Genomic DNA, 15,071 nt, shown 5'->3' on the forward strand with positions numbered 1-15,071 from the left:
GGCAGAGTGTCAGAGCCAGCAGCTCAAGTACTGGGTTCCTAATTCAGCAACTTCCCACAGCAGCAGCCATGGGCAGCGTTCCCAATGCTGGTAGGAGAAATGGCTTATTCTGGAAGGCTCAGCCTACAGCATATTCCTCCAAACCTTCCACTGATTCTGGAAGCACTCACCCTCTGGATTAAATCTTCAGCTTCAACTCCCTCAGTATATTCTGTATCTAATACAGGAAATCTGAGCAGTCACAGAAGCTCATCCTTTGTACTAGTTTATTAAATTTGTAAAATATTACATATAAAATACTTAGCCACAATGATAAAGAAACAAACTGAATTTATTTTAATTATAGTATTACCTAGGGTAGGGTAATTCAGATAAACTATAGTGTCACCCAATTTTATAAACCTCAACCTACACTGCAATTCACCTCATTCATAAACATGAGATAACTTGACCTACTTTCTAATATATTCAGCTCCTTCTTGTCTGCATTAATCTGCAGTGACATTTTAAAAGTTGCTCTAATAATTTTCATTATATTAAAATGCATTTTTCATTTACATCACCTTTGATTTCCTTCCCACAAACAAAATACTATTTTCTGAACAGCTAGCCTGCAAACATAGTAGGAGACAAGATGTACAAATAACTGATACGAAAGGTTTGTCAGTGAATGAAGCACAATATTGGAATACTTGATAAGGGAGAGGGGTAGGAAGAAGAGAAGGAAGCAAAGAATGAGATAAGTCTGCCCTAAGTCCACCTACTGTGGCATGGTGAATTTGGCTCTTTTTGTAATAACCTGTGGAAAATCAAAGGGCACAGCTTTTAAAGGTACCTATAAATTCCATCAAATCACATGATGCGTCTATGCTTCCCAACAATTCTCCAATCTTAGGTGAGAAAGAAAAAAGAGTACACTACTTTCCTCACACTCACCTCTGCCTGCATCCACACAGCTACCCTCAGCAGCCTCCCTCTCGTGGGCAACTCGATTCTGGTAAAGCCCCGTTTAATTTACTGTCAGTCTTCTGAGCAGGCCTTTCTTGTGCCAGCAAACTTTTTATGGTTCCCAAATGCCAAGGCTCTGGCAAACAGTGGCCCACAAGCTGAGAATGGTTTCTACATTTTTAAATGTTGAGAAAAGAGAAGAACTGTATTTCACAATACATAAAAATTTATGAAATTCAAAGCTCATTATCCATAAATCTAGTTTTATTGGACACAGTCACACTCATTTATTTATGAATTGTTTATGATTGCATTTGCAGTGTTGAGAAGTTTCAGCAGATAGTTGCCTGAAATATTTACAATCTCATCATTACTGGAAAGGTAACTCCTGGCCTGAAGTACAGAATCCACAGTGCTTGGCCTGCCCATGCAAGGAATGGAAACCTGGATTTAATCAACCTTCCTACACCTTATTTTCTTCCATTTGACGACAATGTTAACTCCACCAAGATTCTCCTCCATTTCTTCAAACTAATGCTTTTCCCCATGCTGCTCCAAAGCTCTATACAATTCTAACAGCTTGTGTACATGTCTCTGTCTCTTCATAAAAGGAGTCAACAACATATGCACTTAACTTCCATAGGTTAAGGAGAAAAATGGTTTTAAGATGCCCAAAGCATTCTCCTCAGCAGCTCATAATAATAAAAGAGATAATACCCAAATAGCATCAGTAAGGCATGTTACAGAAGTTAAGAGCAAATATACACAAAGGAGAACTATGCAGCTATGTGAAGGCTGAGGATTAGCTCTAAAGAATACTGTGCAACAAAAGCTAGGATGATTAAGTGAAAAAAGCAAGGTAGAGAAAACTGTTCAGTAAATGACTATGTAAGAAGAGAAGGAGAAATAAAAGCATGCACAGATTTGCTCGTACAGTAAGGGGGGAAATTGTTCAAGGATAAACATTTTTTCTCAATTACTAGTTATAGGGAGGGAGAAAACAGGACAGAGAAGGGCCTGGGGTAAAAAACCAAACACTTCTGAATTTGTCTTATGTTATAGAAGGCATTTTGAAATCTAGCAAAACTATTTAAAATCAAATTGAAGAGAGGAATCTCTAAAAACAAATAAAATGAAAACCAATAAAACTAACTATGCATCCAGTTGGTGGTATAACTACACAGAGAAGTTTTCCAATTATCTTTAAAACACAGTCTATGTGTATAAAAGGAATGAAATAAAACAGAACAAATATAATAGTACTACCAAGAAGTTGGCTTTTAGGTAGATTAAAGTATACAGAATTTATTAAGTTAAGTAAAACGTTATGTACCTGAAATTTCACTTACAAGTATTAGAAGAACTAATGCTTTTGTGTGTGTGTGAGACGTTACATTATTTATGTGTGTACAGACACTGTAACATCAATATAGCATATGTATGCATACAGATACACACACACACATACACACACACACATAGTCCCCAGCTAGGTACACAGAAAAGATCCGAAACAAGGATGGATCCATTAGCAATAATTATCCCTTGTTTCTGTATTCTTGGTGACTTCTAAGTCACCAAGGAACTGGAGCTCTTTGGAGAAGTGGTGCACCCAATCTGGGTAAGAAGTGGACATGACAAGCCTGTGACGTTGTGTCATACCAGAATATACACAAAACTACAAACCATGTCACAGGGACTTGGGAAGAAAAATTAGTTCCCACTATCCAAAAAAAGGACAATTTGAGTAGCAGTAAGACTATTAAAATGCAACACATCAGTTGCATTTACACTGAAAAGAGAGGCATACTGGAGGAGGCATACTGAGCAGAGACATGTGGGAAAAAAAAGTTGTGCTTGCTTCTCAGCCTTGAACTTGCACCAGGGACTCAGAGGACATGGAAGGAGATAGATCTGGAAGAGACACGGGTGAAAGACCTGTGAAGCAGATGACAATGGCAGCCTCTATCTTGACTTGTACTTTGATCATGTGCCTTCCCTTCCAGGCTTACCTGGCCCCTTCTGCCCCTTTCCTACAAGTCCCTGTAGGACCCCAGTGGCCCAACTCTGGGCCAACTGGTTGGGTATTTAAAACCCATGAGGGGATGGTTAATTCACCGCTTCATTTGGCAAACTATGTCCTTTCTCTTCTCTTTATGCACATTAATTCTACTAAAGTTCTTTTTTTTTTTAAATTTATTTATTTGTGCATACAGAACTGGGGTACAGGCCAGAGGTTCAGGGGTGGTGAAAGGCTTCACCAGAGACAGAGTGGGGAGCAGAACAGGCAGATCAATGAAGTACATTGCTGAGGGGAGCAGCGGGTCAGGAGTGGTCTGCCACATCATGTGGTCACCTCCAGGGCAGGCGGGAATCGAACTCATGCTGTAGTGGCTTTAGCTTCTTAGTGCTGTGCTTTCACCCGCTGCGCCACCAGGGAGGGCCTAAAGTTCTTTTCTATTAAAGGTCTTACACACTAAGAACAAAGAACAAGCCAAAAACAGGAAAAGAAAAATGGAACTTAGTGATCATTCTTAGGAGGCTGTGAGATTCAATGTATTGAAAATAAAAGGAAATTATCAAACATTTCTCCTGTCTTTCCTATATGAACCACAGAGTAGATAATTAAGATTAAACTTCTCTTTACAGTTATTCTTACATATTAGCAAGAATGCAATAATAGAATATTACTATGTTGTAGTAGTAATGAAATATTACCATGTTGTAATCATTGATTAATTAAAGTATATAGGCAATGATCATCAAAGCTGTGTAATATCACAGAAAAAAATTCCACCACTCTGCATTTCTTAATGAAAATACAGTCTATGTTGCAGACTTTCCAACATCCAGAAGCAAACCAACATATATATGACCAAAACTCAAAATTTAACTAGCAAATCATTGAAAACACAAGGAAGAAAGGAACCTGTTAAACAGCACCATGGGAAAGCAACCCCCAAATTCCAGACTTTGGGTAACTCTGCAGCATCACTTCTTAACCTCCGAGTTAATGATACAAACTGATAATTCTTCATGGTGGGGAGCTGTCTATACAAGGCAGGATGCTCAAGAGGTCATCCTTCGCCTCCACTCACTAGATGCTGTTAGCAACCTCCCATTTAGATCTGACAATGAAAAATGCCTCCTGATATTGTCAAGTGTCACTAGATGGGAAGGGGATCATACCAACTTATGAACTCTGCTCTGTAGGACAGATAGCCCAGTTTCTTCAATAACAATGGGAAAAAATGCAATGGGAACCTACAGATTAAAAAGGATTAGAGATCTACTAATCAAGTATAAACTAAACACCTTCTGTGCAAAAAATATATTTGCAATTAAGGAAATTTGAATATTAATTTGATATTTAATAAGGAAATACTAGTAATTTATGTTTTGAGTGCGATGTGGATTCAAGATTTTTTAAAGTCCTATCTTTTAGAGACATACACTGAAATAGTAACACAGAAAAACAAAATAGCAAAGATGTGCATCAAAATAATGGGTGCGGAGAACAAAGGATAAAGAGAAAACAAGACTTAGAACTAATCATCACTGAACCTGGGCAAGAGGCACATACTTCACTGTACAATTCTCTTCACTTCTGAATATGTTTGAATGTTTCCATAATTTTAAAAAATGTATGAATATATAAGTCTGGTAGGCAATTTGACCATTCAACTCCCATTCTTCTCAATGAGCATGTAATCCCTAGAATGACCGTAGGAGGAATGTAAGAAATCAAAGTTCCCTGGACTTGCTCAGTTTCTAAGGGCCTCTTGAGATCCTATGTGGAGGCTGAGAGTGATTCTGTTGTTATAGCATGCTCCTTAAACACTACTTAACACCAAGTCATTCTTGAACTGGGAGAAAAGCCCACTGTGTTACGCTGACTGGGACATGGAATACTGATTTCTAAAAAGTATCTTCCTAAGAAATGTTCAAGAACAATTTTGTATAAAAGAGATTTTTACTTTAAACACTCAAGTCAGAGACATGAAATTAAAAAAAATAATTTTTAAAAGATTTATTTACTTATGCATACAGAACTGGGGTACAGACCAGAGGTGCAGGGGTGGTGAGAGAATTCACCAGAGACAGAGTGGGAAGCAGAACAGGCTGACTGATAAAGTCGATGAGGGGAACAGCGGGCAGGTTAGGAGAGGTCGTGCCATGTGGGTGACCTCCAGGGTCAGGGATTGAACTCATGTTGAAGTGGCTTTATCTTCTTAGTGCTATGCTTTAACCCACTGTGCCACCAGGGAGGGCCTGAGATATGAAATTTTATTGAAATATTTCTCATCCTCAAAGGACCTTGAACCCAACCTATGTGAGCTGCCTGGCCAGTCCAACTGTTCAACTCAGGACATCATTCTAGGGTACAGAAAATAAACATTTTTCTTGTTTAACCCATTGTGGTTTGTAATCTCCTCAGTTATACGCAGCAAAATCATACCGAAGAATCCAGAAGTAAATTCCACTTTCTCTTGGAAACCTATCCCACTAGAAATCTCCCCTTCTTCCTATGAACATACTGTCTTCCTGGTCTTTTGTCATGGATTCTGCAACAACACCCTTCTGGAAACAGGTAGGCAAATGACAACAAGGGCCAAGACATTATAAACTCAAGTGACAATTTTTATTTCTGTCCTTCCTACTTCAGTGTATTGAATTCACTTCCTCTGAACTCCACCTTCTGAGAAGAGGTGGCAAGAGACCTTTTCTTCCCTTCACACACCCATTCCATGTACCTGTACTTTCCAAAGTGAACCAAAAAGCAAATGTATAGATGGCCCAGATGCCCAGGCCAAAAGTTCTCCTGCAGGGGAGACAAGTGGTTCGTTCCTCGTGCCTTAAAGGTAAAGTAAATGCAGGAATATATATAACTAATTTGGGGGGAATATTTAGGATAAATTTAAAAAAATGTTTTAAACTTCATTTATTTCCTTCTTTAAATGAAGGGTTAAGTGAAGTGTCCTATTCTATGAGATGCTACCTTTTTAGGCATGGCACTTTAACCAAGTTTTAAGTGGTACAAATAGATTTGTCTCACTAAATCACTTGTACCCAGGTTTCACTAGACTTATCTAAAAGTGAAGATGAGTGATTTCTGCATAATGGGACCAAAATTGTCTCATGCAGATTTCACTTGTGGCTGAGCACTCTATCCTACACTCTCAATCAGTCAATAAATACTTTTTAAAAGATTGCCAAATGGGTGTGCCTGGTGATTACAAGGGGTCAACTCCTGGTCAGGGATCTAATCCACATGGTGCAGCAGTCCTCTCCTGTCCCTCCTGCCTGTTCTGCTCACCATTGTCTCTGGTGAATCCTCTCATCCCCTCTACCTCTGGCCTACACTCCAACTCTTATATGCATAAATAAATAAAGTAAATTTTTAAAAAAATGATTGCCAATGGTGATCGCTGGTAGTAAGATAACCTTGCACTGCTTGCCAGTGTAATTTTTAATGTGGGAAATCACCCCTGATCACCATTCAACAAGTATAGGTAAAACTTACCCCAATATAGTCATTAACACTTGACTTCACTATGGCCAGATAACCCTCTTCATAAAATTACAGGGCCAGTTCCAGTAATTACTCTGGAATTCAACACTTATTTGCTGGCATAAATTAACAGATCAAGATGTTTGGAAAACAAACACTGTTTACACTAAGGAAGTACAAGTTAATGATGACACCTGATGGAACAGAGGTAGACAGGATGAACTCCATCATAACCACCCACTCCTAAGTGGACTCTTCATGTAGAAAGCAGATGACCAACTCAACAACATATTTTGGAGAGACTGCTGGTTTCACCACTTATGCTTTCCCTGGGGTCTGTATAGTGAGAAAAGAAAGCAGCTGGAGAGAAGAGAAAACCATTTCCTAGTTGAGGGGCTCAGCTATCCAGGGCCCCTACCATCTACCCAGTCACTAGCATTATAGTTATTCACAAGACACTATTTGCATAAATTATTTATGCATAAACCACTGCATTCAGGAGAGAAAATGAAGTGTCAAAGATAAACCTAATCATTTTCCAACATTTTTCTGAAATAACCACCAAAAATACAGCATGAATTAAGAGAACCAAGTGTGCCTGAAACACACGTACATGTCAGGTTCTACAAAAACAAGTAGACTGATCACATTGACAGCACACTTTTCATACTCAATAGCAGGACTGAATAGTAAGTCCATTACCCACCTGAATTTCACAAAGTATATTTTCTGGAAGGAGATAAAAATACTCCTATTTCCAGTCACAGAATTCTGTATAACAAGCTTCTGGGCACACAGTGTATACACAACAAGGAAGAGGCAGGGAATAGGCAGAGTTGATTTTCCTAGAGTAGCAGCAATTTTCCAGGGGGTAGGAAAGATAGATGTTTATTGGGAAAAGTGAGCTAGATGTTCTAGAGACAGTGTTCTTTTCCTACCTGAAAACCACAGCTGGTCACTACGTCCCCAGTCATGCCAGGTTCCAAGGAGCACTTCCCTGTGGAAGTCTTGAAGGTCTCTCATGCAGATTCAACTACTTCATGTGTGAGATGTCAGTGACAACAGCTGTACCATGGGACCAATGTGAGGACCACCACAGACACAGACCTCAAGACCTAGGTGTCCTCACATCAGGTCCTTGTTATATAATGGTTAACTTTAAGGACCAAGTTACTGCCTCTTCAGATACCAGAACCTGAATTGTATCATTAAGCACAGTAACAAGCTCTTTGTGGTCATCAGCAGTGGCTTGGAGACAGGAGACACACCTAGAGCTCAAAGTGCTCTGGTTAAAGGTGAAGGATGGGTGCTGGGGGAGTGAGATGCACCAATACATAATGGATGCCGTGGAGGGATGGGAAGACTGTGAGCCTATGAAATTTTGAGGCTGAATTCAGGATAGCTTGCACCACATGCAAGCAAGAACCCACTGAAACAAGCACTGTGGAGGGAGTGAGATGTGAGGGCACCAGACTCAGGAAGGAATGGAACCCTACTACACAATTTGGCTGCAGTGGGAGCAGCCATCTTATCATAAGAGAAACACAGCTTCTTGATTTTAGAATTCAGAATCAAGTTCTTGCCAATCATGGAAGTCTTCACTGACATTAAAGAACAGATATAAGTATTACCAGTTCTGGGCATATAAAATTAAAGCTACAGCTGCTCAAAATGGAGAGGTTGGAGCGATGTGGGTGGTAGACAAGAAATGGTGTCTCTAGGAGACAGAATAAGAATGGAGGAGGCTGCATGTCTCATCTAAGTATGTGGCAGCAGGAGGAAAAGCATGAATCAGCTTGAGGGAAGAAGGGAGACAGAGATGGTCAGACTAAGCTAATAAGTGACCACCAGACACCAAGAAACAAACTAAAAAACTGAAAAATGTGGAAACATTAAACATGTGGAAATCACCAAAAAGAAGCAAAAAGTTAGAGAAAAATAAAACAGTTAGCCACCTCCAAAAATGCAAGATTAGGTGAAGGAGGTACAGTAAGACACTTGTGACTTCACATTATAAGCTACTCCATAATATTTTCTATTTTTAGCTATTTGCATGCATTACACTTTGGCAATTGTTTTTTAATCAAAGATTCTCTATAAGACCATTGTTTAGATTACAACTTTCTCTACTTTTACTAGGCTTTCCTGTGCTGAGACCACTGCAGCTGGCCTTACAGTGTGTTTACTTTAAAGTCATGTTTAAACTCCTCCAGTGCACTAGTCATTTTATGGTTTTAGAAAGCTGTCCAGCTCTGATTTGCTGTAAACAAAATAGAATGGCTTTGATGATCATTGTATGTCCTCAAAATATGTGACTTTCCAGCTAAAACAGCATGATTTTTAAATATGCAAGTTCCTTAGAAGAGTCCTTAAATGCACATTCAAGTATTCTAAGGTCTTTGAATCCATGAAATCTAATCAATTTTTACACAGTAAGGGCTTGAATCCTGACTTCTACAGGAAGACTTTTAATTAAAAAAAGAAAAATAACTGTTGAGCAGAATTAGTCAAAAAGCTTAAGGAAAGAGCAAGTTTAATTATGAAGAACAATCTAGAAATGGTTACTGTTATTCTGAAACATTTATTAAGCACAGGTAACAGAAAAAGGACCCCAGAACAGGCCCTTGACCCCTGACCCCAAAGAGATGGTTTTAATTAGGACATGCTAATCAGGACTCCCAGTCACTTAGGGAGCCCTTGGGGGGAGAGGGGGTAAATGGCACTGCCTACAGTCAATAAGCAGAGCCATCCAAGGAATCCAGCTAATGGAGGATGGCAGGAAGACAGAAGTGCATAAATGATTACATTTTAATGAAGAAATATAAGCTTAGGGACAACTTGTCTTTACTGACGTCATAGCCTTTAAGTGAGTAATACAGAATGACAAATAGCTTGGAGATTTGGCTTTGAATTTTGTGTATCTGAATTTAGGGGGAGGGGATCTACCCCCAAACAGCAGTAGAAACTAAAATTGTCCATCTTACAAGCGTAAAGGAAGAATAGAGATAAATTCAGAATGTTGCATTTATTTTCAATTTAAACTATATCACAAGTCATTACTTAAAATGCTATACAAAACATTTATCATATATCTCCTTTCCCCATATATTCTTTGTCAATCTCTCTCTCATATGCACACACCCCTTTAATGCATCATGTTTATTCCTGTGATGCCTGGCTGTCTCAGATTCATATCTGCTCATATCTATAAGATCTCACCCAGCACAGCCTGGCTTTCTATCAGGCTTAGAATATGATTGATTGATAACATTGCTCATTCATTAAATTTTATTTAGACTTAGACCAGCCCAGATCCCTTAAAGCAATTCTCCCCCCTCTGGCTTATGTCAAAATAAAAGTTACTGCTGCTATTTATTCATGACTCTAGACACTTTCGGAAATGTCAAGATCTCAGATCTCTCTCTAGTCTTGTACTTTCAAGAATATATTTCTATTGTTGCTGTCATTGTGTCTCAAATGCCAATGTTAAGGTCAATGCAGGGTACTTCCTGGCTAACAGTCATTGGTCTGCAGAAAAACAAGGATGATGTGTGAAGTTAAGCATGTTTTCATGATTAATATGTACAATGTAAGCACAAATTTGTATGATTCCTACTCTGAATATTAAAATATTTCCTTTACATAAACTGCAATCAGATGGTAGTTTCTTTACAATAAATATTTTTAAATTATAAAAATTTTAAACAGAATAAACATAGAAATATATGTTATGCATTCATATATATGTATATATATATATATACATGTATACACACACAAACACACACATATATATATGCATTCACCCACCTTTATGAGTATCAACTTTGTTTACATACAACCAAAAAAAATACTAAAAATTGGTCCTACTATGGATGCTTTCCTGGTGGGTATGATGTGGTAATATTTATCTAAGCAGGTGTGATACTACACCTCTGCACTACATATAGTGTTTGTACATCAGTGCTACCTTAGTTAATGGAGAAAAAAGAAAAGGCAAAAGACAAAGTTTTTCCTTAATTTAAAAAAAAAGGTATTTTGTTCTATGTGTACAGTAAGGCTTTTATTGGGAAATTTTGTTTCTCTGTAGTTGCATGAACTTCATTCTCTTGGTGTCTAAACTCTTAGGACAATATAAAATTATAAGCTGTGACTTTCCTCTTTAATAAAGGAAAATAAAAAAAAATAAAGGAAAATCAATAAAGGGAAAAAAAAAGTGAAAGAATATATTAAAAAAAAAAATCGATCCTAAAATCTTTTTCCCTATTTCACAAAGTTTGAAAGTATAGGAATGGTCCATCTGGGCCAGCCACACGTTTCACAGATGAGAACCTGAAAACTAACAGATAAGTGGTCTTTATAGGCACAGCTGGCCCAGGAAAGAATCTCTATATGTGATGTGTCTCAGTACCATCTGTGAGGACAGGAGCACAACAAAACAACCCTTTTTAAACTACGAGATCTCAACTGAAGCATGCCTGAGACCTGCGGAAGATTGGCTTTTGTCCCTTCTTAGGGAATTTCATACAGACCTCTTGCGATCATGAATCCTACCCAGGATAATCAAGGGGAAAAACCAATGATATGCAACCAAAGTTTATTTATCTCATGCTAGAGCAACCACAGACTGTCCCTGGGGGGCTCCAGGCACCACCAAACAGTTTCAATGCAAAGCCTACTGGAAATTCCTTCATTAATTCTTCACTCAATGTTTTAATACTGTACAAAGGCTTAAGCAAACAGGTGTGAAGGAATGAAAAAATCATGCAATAAGGTGATAATCAGACTACCTATCCCCTCTTCTGAGTTCCTACCATAACTCCACAAATCTTTCAGGCAAAATGTCAAATAGCAGTAGGATTAGTCACACCAGGCAGCTCCTCATTAACTCACAGAAGTGTGGTACAATCAAAGGAGACAATATAAGCAATGACATTTAACACTTTATTAAACTATACCAATGGGACTTGGGGATAATTAATAGAAATAAAATAACTGTTTTACAGGACTCACCTAAATTCTCAGTTTTTGTAAAGAGTCAGTTTCCTGAAGCATCTGAGTAACCTTCAGCAGCAATACCTAAACCAGTAATAAAAACTATTAGAATCAAGCAATGTTATAAACATCAGTTTTTGCAGAAAAAAAAAATCTATACATTTGGTCATTTCCCCCAAACTAACCATGAAAGGAAATAACTCAGGAAATAATGAATTTCCGCTACAACACATGGGCTGGGAATTTTCTTTACCAACAGGGAATTCAGGTCCCAAAGCACTTATTTGGAAGGCCAAATTATGTTACTGTTGGCAAAGAGGCAAAACACATTATATTTTTCCCTGTGATAGGAATGCTTAATGGCTTTCAATTTAAACAAAGACCAAATATATACATCCTCTCCCTGCCCCCAACAATGTTTAAAAGAATACTCTTAAACACTACACTGTGATTTTCTTTAAAATTTAGCTCTTCTTGTTTACTTTTTCTTACTTCCTAACAAGTCTTCGAAGTGGTTCCTTCTTGCTTCAACGGTTGCTGTCTCATTCCCAGTTCTCTGAAGCATTGAAAACTGACCATTTAGCACCTTCCTCAAGAAAACCCAATTTGAAGCAGAGAAATATCATAATCAATAATTCAAAACAACCAAGTGGCCCAGCCACAGTTAATAAACTGGAGTCTAAGTGAGAACGTATATATAAGTCAATCAAACAGAATAACCATCCACATTAGATCCAAGTATTCATATGAAGAAAATCTTTATACATATAATTAAATCTTGAGATTAACTAATAATACATGGTGTTTGTTAGCTATTTAGGAGGAAGGGGAAATCTAGATCTCTCCCTCTGATTAAACTCAAAACTGAATCAAATAAGTACCAGAATAGAGAGATGAATAATTTCTGTAATACAGGGTCAGCCTCTTATTACATTAAAACCTGGAACTCAGAGTATAAAGGATTGAGATGCTGACTGGCTACATGTTTATAAAAACTAATATGCTGGTCAAAATATAAAAGTAGGCAAATTATTTATGAGACAAAAGGCTGCTATTCTTATGGGAAAATGTGTGGGGAATTAATAAGGAAATGGACAAAGGGTGAATAAATGTTCCATAAAAGAAGAAACATAATAGCAATAAACATATGAAAAACCATTCAATGTGCTAACAATGAAAACATATACTTTTAGATAGAGATCTCATTTTTCACCTGCCAGATTGGTTAAAGATGCTAAAGACCGACAACTGTACAAGTTGAGGACACATCGAGCCCCTCAGGCAATTATACGTGCAAAATGGCATCCCCTTTGATTCAGCAATCCCACTTTTAAGAATTAACTCAGCATAGATCACTGTGTAAGCAGAAAGATGAATTGTGATAGTTCTAAGGAGAAGTAATGTCTAAAGTCCCACAAATAGGGGTGATGGTAAGTAAATGACAGACACTGAAATTGACGGTATCAGTCTAAACTTACAACATGAAAACACAGCTGTGATGTACTTCAGAGCAAGCCAAACAAGGGAGGGGTTGTGCAATGGAATCCCATTTGCCCATACATGCTTTGGCTGTTCCTGGACATTTCCAGAGATGTCTAGAAGGATGTTTATCAAGAAGTTTGATTATCCCTGACTATCAGGGTTTTACAAAAATTTTACTTCTTTTCTTAAGACTATTGAACTTCAGATGAGTGTGAATTATTTTCCACAATGGAGATATTTAAGTGTCCACATCTCATGGATGAAGGGACATACTGCATGCATTTCTACTGCATTTCTGTCAGCTTTCCTGATATTGGTGTCTCACACATATTTGTAGTGAACATGGATTAGAAGGTTTCCCTCTCATGTCTGGCTCCTGTTCATCCCTCAGGGACACATCACCCTTGCCACTGAGTTCGTAGAACACACCTGCGTTCATTATTATCAAACTTTTTTCACTTCTGCCTTAGTTCAAGTGAGCTATTTACTTGTGACTACAGTGGACCCATGTAAGACAGAGCTGCTTTTTATTTTCTACCTTCCCAAGTAGCCCATTCCATTTGAAAACAGAACCATGAGTCCGATATCTGTTTTGTGAGTAAATGTTGAATGAATCCTGTCAGAATGAAGATTTACTGTATCCAGTGTCAAGTCATGTAATGTTTATGACCAACAGCTGAAGTAAAACTGAAGCCAAAAGCTCAAAGCTAGTACCACAAAGGAGAAAAAAAAAAAAAAACTACTTTAAGACAAGTAGATTCATGACTAATAAGAAAGCTAATGAAGACTATTTGAAAAAGAATAAAAACAAAGGGAACATACTTGTACAGATGGGCCATTTCTGAGGTTAATATAGAATCCATTATAATACTTTTAAGTAAGCCATGTGTTTACTTTTATTGGGATATCTATATACAAAAACTTTTTTTTTTCTATTAAGTCTATAACATAAAGAACTGTATTCCCATAAGTGGGCCTATTAAGTTCAATTTATCTCCAGTAAACAAATTTATTCTTCTCATCACCGTTCAGAAGTTTCATGGAATATTCATTATTTATTCTCATAATACCAATAGTTATAAACTTGGCTACAAAGCCATAATCCTTTGTAGATGTATAAATCCCTTTATAGGTATGTTGGATATAAACTATAAACCTAATTAACCCCCTTCGTCCTCTGGAGGCCTCCTTTCCCTCACCACTAGGACAAGAACCACTACCAGCCATGGGATTTATTAAGTATCTGTTTCCTCAGAGCACAATACAGATAAACCCAAGGTCCCATGCCAGCTACTGGCCTTTCTGTTCTGACCCCTTCCTCAGAGCAGGGGCATCATTCTCAATGGACAGATGAGGAAGAAGGCAAGTCCAGATTTGAGGTAAAGGGACATTAGGACTTATGAGACAAAACAGTGCATTTAGAGAAGGCATTAATTAGCACTTGATCTTGATTTTGTAACTTATTAATCAGTTGGCCTTAGAGAGTCCTACCCTATATGTGCCTCAGTTTCTTCTGTGATAATGTTTACCAAAAGTCTATTGTGAGAATAAAAGCAGTAACACAACCTAGCCAGTCAGCAGCACACAGCAATAAATGTGGCCTTGTTGCGCTCCAGGTCAGTAGGAGCAGTGGGAGCCCCCATTGTGGAAACCCCTTGTTTGCTGCCTGGTTCTAACAACACCCCTAGGATAGACTATGTTGCACTATATAGAACAACTTCTACTTAATATATTTACTTTAACATGGATAACACACTTTCAACTAAATATAAACTTGTTTTAAAGGTACTTGGATCTACTTACTTACAGGATGTTTTTGCCTTAAAGTAGCCTTCTCTGGATCATCATGTGATAAATCATTTGGCAGCACCTACAGTGTACTTTTCTGGTATATTTGGAAAAACAGACGTAGATGTGACAAAAAGGTAGGAAAAGATACAGGCCAAAATGTGGGACATCAGGGCTGCACTACTTTTGAAACCTGAGTCGTTTCCTTCATGCTTGGTAAGCTTCTGGACACCTGAGTCCAAAGGCACTCATCACCTGAGCAGGTAATACTTAGCTATTTCAGAAGTTGTGGAATCGAGAGAGTACAAGGTTCTTAACATGGTGCCTGAGCTTAGAAAAGTGGCCA

General features: G+C 38.0%; 1 protein-coding gene across 1 annotated transcript in view; it reads right to left on the bottom strand.

Moving 5' to 3' along the window:
- Window positions 1-15,071, bottom strand: part of TLN2 (talin 2) — a 403,979-nt gene that overhangs the window by 222,013 nt on the left and 166,895 nt on the right. Inside the window, exon 3 of the mRNA XM_004687721.2 lies at window positions 11,474-11,539. The gene's annotated coding sequence lies outside the window, so the exon portion shown is untranslated. The remainder of the gene's footprint in view (window positions 1-11,473; window positions 11,540-15,071) is intronic.

This window comes from Condylura cristata, unplaced genomic scaffold (assembly GCF_000260355.1).
Source record: "Condylura cristata isolate star-nosed mole 26May11 unplaced genomic scaffold, ConCri1.0 scaffold00023, whole genome shotgun sequence".
Lineage (NCBI taxonomy): Eukaryota > Metazoa > Chordata > Mammalia > Eulipotyphla > Talpidae > Condylura > Condylura cristata.